At 37.4% G+C, this 5,000-nt stretch overlaps 7 non-coding genes and 14 pseudogenes across 7 annotated transcripts in view; all 21 read left to right on the top strand.

Annotated features, from left to right (window-relative positions):
* Positions 1-52, top strand: part of LOC148471831 (5S ribosomal RNA) — a 119-nt gene extending 67 nt beyond the window's left edge. Inside the window, exon 1 of the ribosomal RNA XR_015873729.1 lies at positions 1-52. This exon is cut by the window's left edge and continues 67 nt beyond it. This is a non-coding gene — a ribosomal RNA (5S ribosomal RNA).
* Positions 53-168: 116 nt separating this feature from the next.
* On the top strand, positions 169-287 carry LOC148471830 (5S ribosomal RNA; annotated as a pseudogene).
* Positions 288-403: 116 nt separating this feature from the next.
* Positions 404-522, top strand: LOC148471829 (5S ribosomal RNA; annotated as a pseudogene).
* A 116-nt stretch (positions 523-638) lies between these two features.
* Positions 639-757, top strand: LOC148471828 (5S ribosomal RNA; annotated as a pseudogene).
* A 116-nt stretch (positions 758-873) lies between these two features.
* On the top strand, positions 874-992 carry LOC148471827 (5S ribosomal RNA). The gene has a single exon (XR_015874002.1). It is a non-coding gene; the product is annotated as a 5S ribosomal RNA (ribosomal RNA).
* Positions 993-1,107: 115 nt separating this feature from the next.
* On the top strand, positions 1,108-1,226 carry LOC148471826 (5S ribosomal RNA; annotated as a pseudogene).
* Positions 1,227-1,342: 116 nt separating this feature from the next.
* LOC148471825 (5S ribosomal RNA) lies at positions 1,343-1,461 on the top strand. Its single transcript, XR_015873971.1, has one exon. It is a non-coding gene; the product is annotated as a 5S ribosomal RNA (ribosomal RNA).
* Positions 1,462-1,811: 350 nt separating this feature from the next.
* On the top strand, positions 1,812-1,930 carry LOC148471824 (5S ribosomal RNA; annotated as a pseudogene).
* A 116-nt stretch (positions 1,931-2,046) lies between these two features.
* On the top strand, positions 2,047-2,165 carry LOC148471823 (5S ribosomal RNA; annotated as a pseudogene).
* Positions 2,166-2,281: 116 nt separating this feature from the next.
* Positions 2,282-2,400, top strand: LOC148471822 (5S ribosomal RNA; annotated as a pseudogene).
* Positions 2,401-2,516: 116 nt separating this feature from the next.
* Positions 2,517-2,635, top strand: LOC148471821 (5S ribosomal RNA; annotated as a pseudogene).
* A 111-nt stretch (positions 2,636-2,746) lies between these two features.
* Positions 2,747-2,865, top strand: LOC148471820 (5S ribosomal RNA; annotated as a pseudogene).
* Positions 2,866-2,982: 117 nt separating this feature from the next.
* Positions 2,983-3,101, top strand: LOC148471819 (5S ribosomal RNA; annotated as a pseudogene).
* Positions 3,102-3,217: 116 nt separating this feature from the next.
* LOC148471818 (5S ribosomal RNA) lies at positions 3,218-3,336 on the top strand. Its single transcript, XR_015874066.1, has one exon. It is a non-coding gene; the product is annotated as a 5S ribosomal RNA (ribosomal RNA).
* A 116-nt stretch (positions 3,337-3,452) lies between these two features.
* LOC148471817 (5S ribosomal RNA) lies at positions 3,453-3,571 on the top strand (annotated as a pseudogene).
* A 115-nt stretch (positions 3,572-3,686) lies between these two features.
* LOC148471816 (5S ribosomal RNA) lies at positions 3,687-3,805 on the top strand. Its single transcript, XR_015873444.1, has one exon. It is a non-coding gene; the product is annotated as a 5S ribosomal RNA (ribosomal RNA).
* A 116-nt stretch (positions 3,806-3,921) lies between these two features.
* On the top strand, positions 3,922-4,040 carry LOC148471815 (5S ribosomal RNA; annotated as a pseudogene).
* Positions 4,041-4,156: 116 nt separating this feature from the next.
* LOC148471814 (5S ribosomal RNA) lies at positions 4,157-4,275 on the top strand (annotated as a pseudogene).
* Positions 4,276-4,391: 116 nt separating this feature from the next.
* On the top strand, positions 4,392-4,510 carry LOC148471813 (5S ribosomal RNA). The gene has a single exon (XR_015874487.1). It is a non-coding gene; the product is annotated as a 5S ribosomal RNA (ribosomal RNA).
* A 116-nt stretch (positions 4,511-4,626) lies between these two features.
* LOC148471812 (5S ribosomal RNA) lies at positions 4,627-4,745 on the top strand. The gene has a single exon (XR_015874486.1). It is a non-coding gene; the product is annotated as a 5S ribosomal RNA (ribosomal RNA).
* Positions 4,746-4,861: 116 nt separating this feature from the next.
* LOC148471811 (5S ribosomal RNA) lies at positions 4,862-4,980 on the top strand (annotated as a pseudogene).
* Positions 4,981-5,000: the final 20 nt, after the last annotated feature.

The raw sequence follows: 5,000 nt of genomic DNA, 5'->3' as shown, positions 1-5,000 counted from the left end.
CTGGTTAGTACTTGGATGGGAGACCACCTGGGAATACCAGGTGCTGTAGGTAATTTTATGCAGCCATAACATTCTTTTCTATTACATTTTACATTTAATTTTTTCAACTTATCAATGAATTTACTTGAGTTAAGAAGTAAAAGAGGTCTAAAGTTAATGTTTTAGAGCACCTACAGCCAAACCACAGTGGACATGCCCAATCTCGTCTGATCTTGGAAGCTATGCAGTGTTGGACCTGTTTAGTACTTGGATAGGAGACCACCTAGGAATCCCAGGTGCTGTAGGTAATTTTATACTGCCATAACATTCTTTTCTATTACATTTTAAATTTAATTTTTTCAACTTATCAATGAATTTACTTGAGTTAAGAAGTAATAGAGGTCTAAAGATAATGTTTTTGAGCACCTACAGCCAAACCACACTGGACATGCCCAATCTCGTCTGTACTTGGAAGCTATGCAGTGTTGGGCCTGGTTAGTACTCGGAGGGGAAACCGCCAGGGATTACCAGGTGCTGTAGGTAATTTTATACTGCCATAACATTCTTTTCTATTACATTTTAAATTTAATTTTTTCAACTTATCAATGAATTTACTTGAGTTAAGAAGTAATAGCGGTATAAATTTAATGCTTTTGGGCACCTACAGCCAAACCACACAGGACATGCCCAATCTCGTCTAATCTTGGAAACTATGCAGTGTTGGGCCTGGTTAGTACTTGGATGGGAGACCACCTGGGAATACCAGGTGCTGTAGGTAATTTTATACTGCCATAACATTCTTTTCTATAACATTTTACATTTAATTTTTTCAACTTATCAATGAATTTACTTGAGTTAAGAAATAAAAGAGGTCTAAAGTTAATGGTTTTGAGCACCTACAGCCAAACCACACTGGACAAGCCCAATCTCGTCTGATCTTGGAAGCTATGCAGTGTTGGGCCTGGTTAGTACTTGGATGGGAGACCACCTGGGAATACCAGGTGCTGTAGGTAATTTTATACTGCCATAACATTCTTTTCTATTACATTTTACTTTTCATTTTTCAACTTATCATTGAATTTACTTGAGTTAAGAAGTAAAAGAGGTCTAAAGTTAATGTTTTTGAGCACCTACAGCCAAACCACACTGGACATGCCCAATCTCGTCTGAACTTGGAAGCTATGCAGTGTTGGGCCTGGTTAGTACTTGGATGGGAGACCACCAGGGATTACCAGATGCTGTAGGTAATTTTATACTGCCATAACATTCTTTTCTATTACATTTTAAATTTAATTTTTTCAACTTATCAATGAATTTACTTGAGTTAAGAAGTAATAGAGGTCTAAAGTTAATGTTTTTGAGCACCTACAGCCAAACCACACTGGACATGCCCAATCTCATCTGATCTTGGAAGCTATGCAGTGTTGGGCCTGGTTAGTATTTGGATGGGAGACCACCTGGGAATACCAGGTGCTGTAGGTATTTTTATATAGCCATAACATTCTTTTCTATTACATTTTACATTACATTTTTTCAATTAACGATGAATTTACTTGAGTTAAGAAGTAAAAGAGGTCTAAAGTTAATATTTTTCAGCACCTATAGCCAAACCACACTGGACATGGCCAATGTCGTTTGATCTTGGAAGCTATGCAGTGTTGGGAATGGTCAGTACTTGGATGGGAGACCACCTGGGAAAACCAGGTGCAGTAGGTAATTTTATACTGCCATAACATTCTTTTCTATTACATTTTACATTTAATTTTTTCAAGTTATCAATGAATTTACTTGAGTTAAGAAGTAATAGAGGTCTAAAGTTAATGTTTTTGACCACCTACAGCCAATCCACACTGGACATGCCCAATCTCGTCTTATCTTGGATGCTATGCAGTGTTGGGCCTGGTCAGTATTTGGATGGGAGACCACCTGGGAAAACCTGGTGCAGTAGGTTATTTTATACTGCCATAACATTCTTTTCTATTACATTTTACATTTAATTTTTTCAACTTATCAATGAATTTACTTGAGTTAAGAAGTAATACAGGTCTAAAGTTAATGTTTTTGAGCACCTACAGCCAAACCACACTGGACATGCCCAATCTCGTCTGATCTTGGAAGCTATGCAGTGTTGGGACTGGTTTGTACTTGGTTGGGAGACTACCTAGGAATCCCAGGTTCTGTAGGTAATTTTATACTGCCATAACATTCTTTTCTATTACATTTTACATTTAATTTTTTCAAGTTATCAATGAATTTACTTGAGTTAAGAAGTAATAGAGGTCTAAAGTTAATGTTTTTGACCACCTACAGCCAATCCACACTGGACATGCCCAATCTCGTCTTATCTTGGATGCTATGCAGTGTTGGGCCTGGTCAGTATTTGGATGGGAGACCACCTGGGAAAACCTGGTGCAGTAGGTTATTTTATACTGCCATAACATTCTTTTCTGTTACATTTTACATTTAATTTTTTCAACTTATCAATGAATTTACTTGAGTAAAGAAGTAAAAGATGTCTAAAGTTAATGTTTTTGAGCACCAACAGCCAAACCACAGTGGACATGCCCACTCTCGTCTGATCTTGGAAGCTATGCAGTGTTGGGCCTGGTTAGTACTTGGATGGGAGACCACCTAGGAATCCCAGGTGCTGTAGGTAATTTTATACTGCCATAACAGTCTATTACATTTTACATTTAATTTTTTCTACTTATCAATGAATTTACTTGAGTAAAGAAGTAAAAGAGGTCTAAAGTTAATGTCTTTGAGCACCTACAGCCAAACCACACTGGACATGCCCAATCTCGTCTGATATTGGAAGCTATGCAGTGTTGGGCTTGGATAGTACTTGGATGGGAGACCACCTAGGAATCCCTGGTGCTGTAGGTAATTTTATATAGCCATAACATTCTTTTTCTATTAAATTTTACATTTAATTTTTTCAACTTATCAATGAATTTACTTGAGTTAAGAAGTAAAAGATGTCTAAAGTTAATGTTTTTGAGCACCTACAGTCAAACCACACTGGACATGCCCAATCTCATCTGATCTTGGAAGCTATGCAGTGTTTGGACTGGTTTGTACTTGGATGGGAGACCACCTGGGAATACCAGGTGCTGTAGGTAATTTTATACTGCCATAACATTCTTTTCTAGAACATTTTACATTTAATTTTTTCAACTTATCAATGAATTTACTTGAGTTAAGAAGTAAAAGAGGTCTAAAGTTAATGTTTTTGAGCACCTACAGCCAAACCACACTGGACAAGCCCAATCTCATCTGATCTTGGAAGCTATACAGTGTTGGGCCTGGTTAGTACTTGGATGGGAGACCACCTGGGAATACCAGGTGCTGTAGGTAATTTTATACTGCCATAACATTCTTTTCTATTACATTTTACATTTAATTTTTTCAACTTATTAATTAATTTACTTGAGTTAAGAAGTAATAGAGGTCTAAAGTTAATGCTTTTGCGCACCTACAGCCAAACCACACTGGACATGCCCAATCTTGTCTGATCTTGGAAGCTATGCAGTGTTGGGCCTGGTTAGTACTTGGATGGGAGACCACCTGCGAATACCAGGAGTTGTAGGTAATTTTATACTGCCATAACATTCTTTTCTATTATATTTTACATTTAATTTTACAACTTATCATTGAATTTACTTGAGTTAAGAAGTAAAAGAGGTCTAAAGTTAATGTTTTTGAGCACCTACAGCCAAACCACACTGGACATGCCCAATCTCGTCTGATCTTGGAAACTATGCAGTGTTGGGCCTGGTTAGTACTTGGATGGGAGACCACCTGGGAATTCCAGGTGCTGTAGGTAATTTTATACTGCCATAACATTCTTTTCTATTACATTTTACATTTAATTTTTTCAACTTATCAATGAATTTACTTGAGTTAAGAAATAAAAGAGGTCTAAAGTTAATTGTTTTGAGCACCTACAGCCAAGCCACACTGGACATGCCCAATCTTGTCTGATCTTGGAAGCTATGCAGTGTTGGGCCTGGTTAGTACTTGGATGGGAGACCACCTTAGAATACCAGGAGTTGTAGGTAATTTTATACTGCCATAACATTCTTTTCTATTACATTTTACATTTAATTTTTTCAACTTATCAATGAATTTACTTGAGTAAAGAAGTAAAAGAGGTCTAAAGTTAATGTCTTTGAGCACCTACAGCCAAACCACACTGGACATGCCCAATCTCGTCTGATATTGGAAGCTAGGCAGTGTTGGGCCTGGATAGTACTTGGATGGGAGACCACCTAGGCATCCCTGGTGCTGTAGGTAATTTTATATAGCCATAACATTCTTTTCTATTACATTTTACATTAAATTTTTTCAACTTATCAATGAATTTACTTGAGTTAAGAAGTAATAGCGGTATAAATTTAATGCTTTTGGGCACCTACAGCCAAACCACACTGGACATGCCCAATCTCGTCTGATCTTGGAAACTATGCAGTGTTGGGCCTGGTTAGTACTTGGATGGGAGACCACCTGGGAATACCAGGTGCTGTAGGTAATTTTATACTGCCATAACATTCTTTTCTATTACATTTTACATTTAATTTTTTCAACTTATCAATGAATTTACTTGAGTTAAGAAGTAAAAGAGGTCTAAAGTTAATGGTTTTGAGCACCTACAGCCAAACCACACTGGACATGCCCAATCTCGTCTGATCTTGGAAACTATGCAGTGTTGGGCCTGGTTAGTACTTGGATGGGAGACCACCTGGGAATACCAGGTGCTGTAGGTAATTTTATACTGCCATAACATTCTTTTCTATTACATTTTACATTTAATTTTTTCAACTTATCAATGAATTTACTTGAGTTAAGAAGTAAAAGAGGTCTAAAGTTAATGGTTTTGAGCACCTACAGCCAAACCACACTGGACATGCCCAATCTCGTCTGAACTTGGAAGCTATTCAGTGTTGGGCGTGGTTAGTACTTGGATGGGAGACCACCAGGGATTACCAGGTGCTGTAGGTAATTTTATACTGCCATAACAT

The sequence above is a fragment of the Taudactylus pleione genome, unplaced genomic scaffold (assembly GCF_031769625.1).
Source record: "Taudactylus pleione unplaced genomic scaffold, aTauple2 ptg000967l, whole genome shotgun sequence".
Taxonomy (NCBI): domain Eukaryota; kingdom Metazoa; phylum Chordata; class Amphibia; order Anura; family Myobatrachidae; genus Taudactylus; species Taudactylus pleione.
The sequence above is the reverse complement of the archived record's forward strand: the minus strand, read 5'-3'. Positions and strand labels throughout refer to the sequence as shown.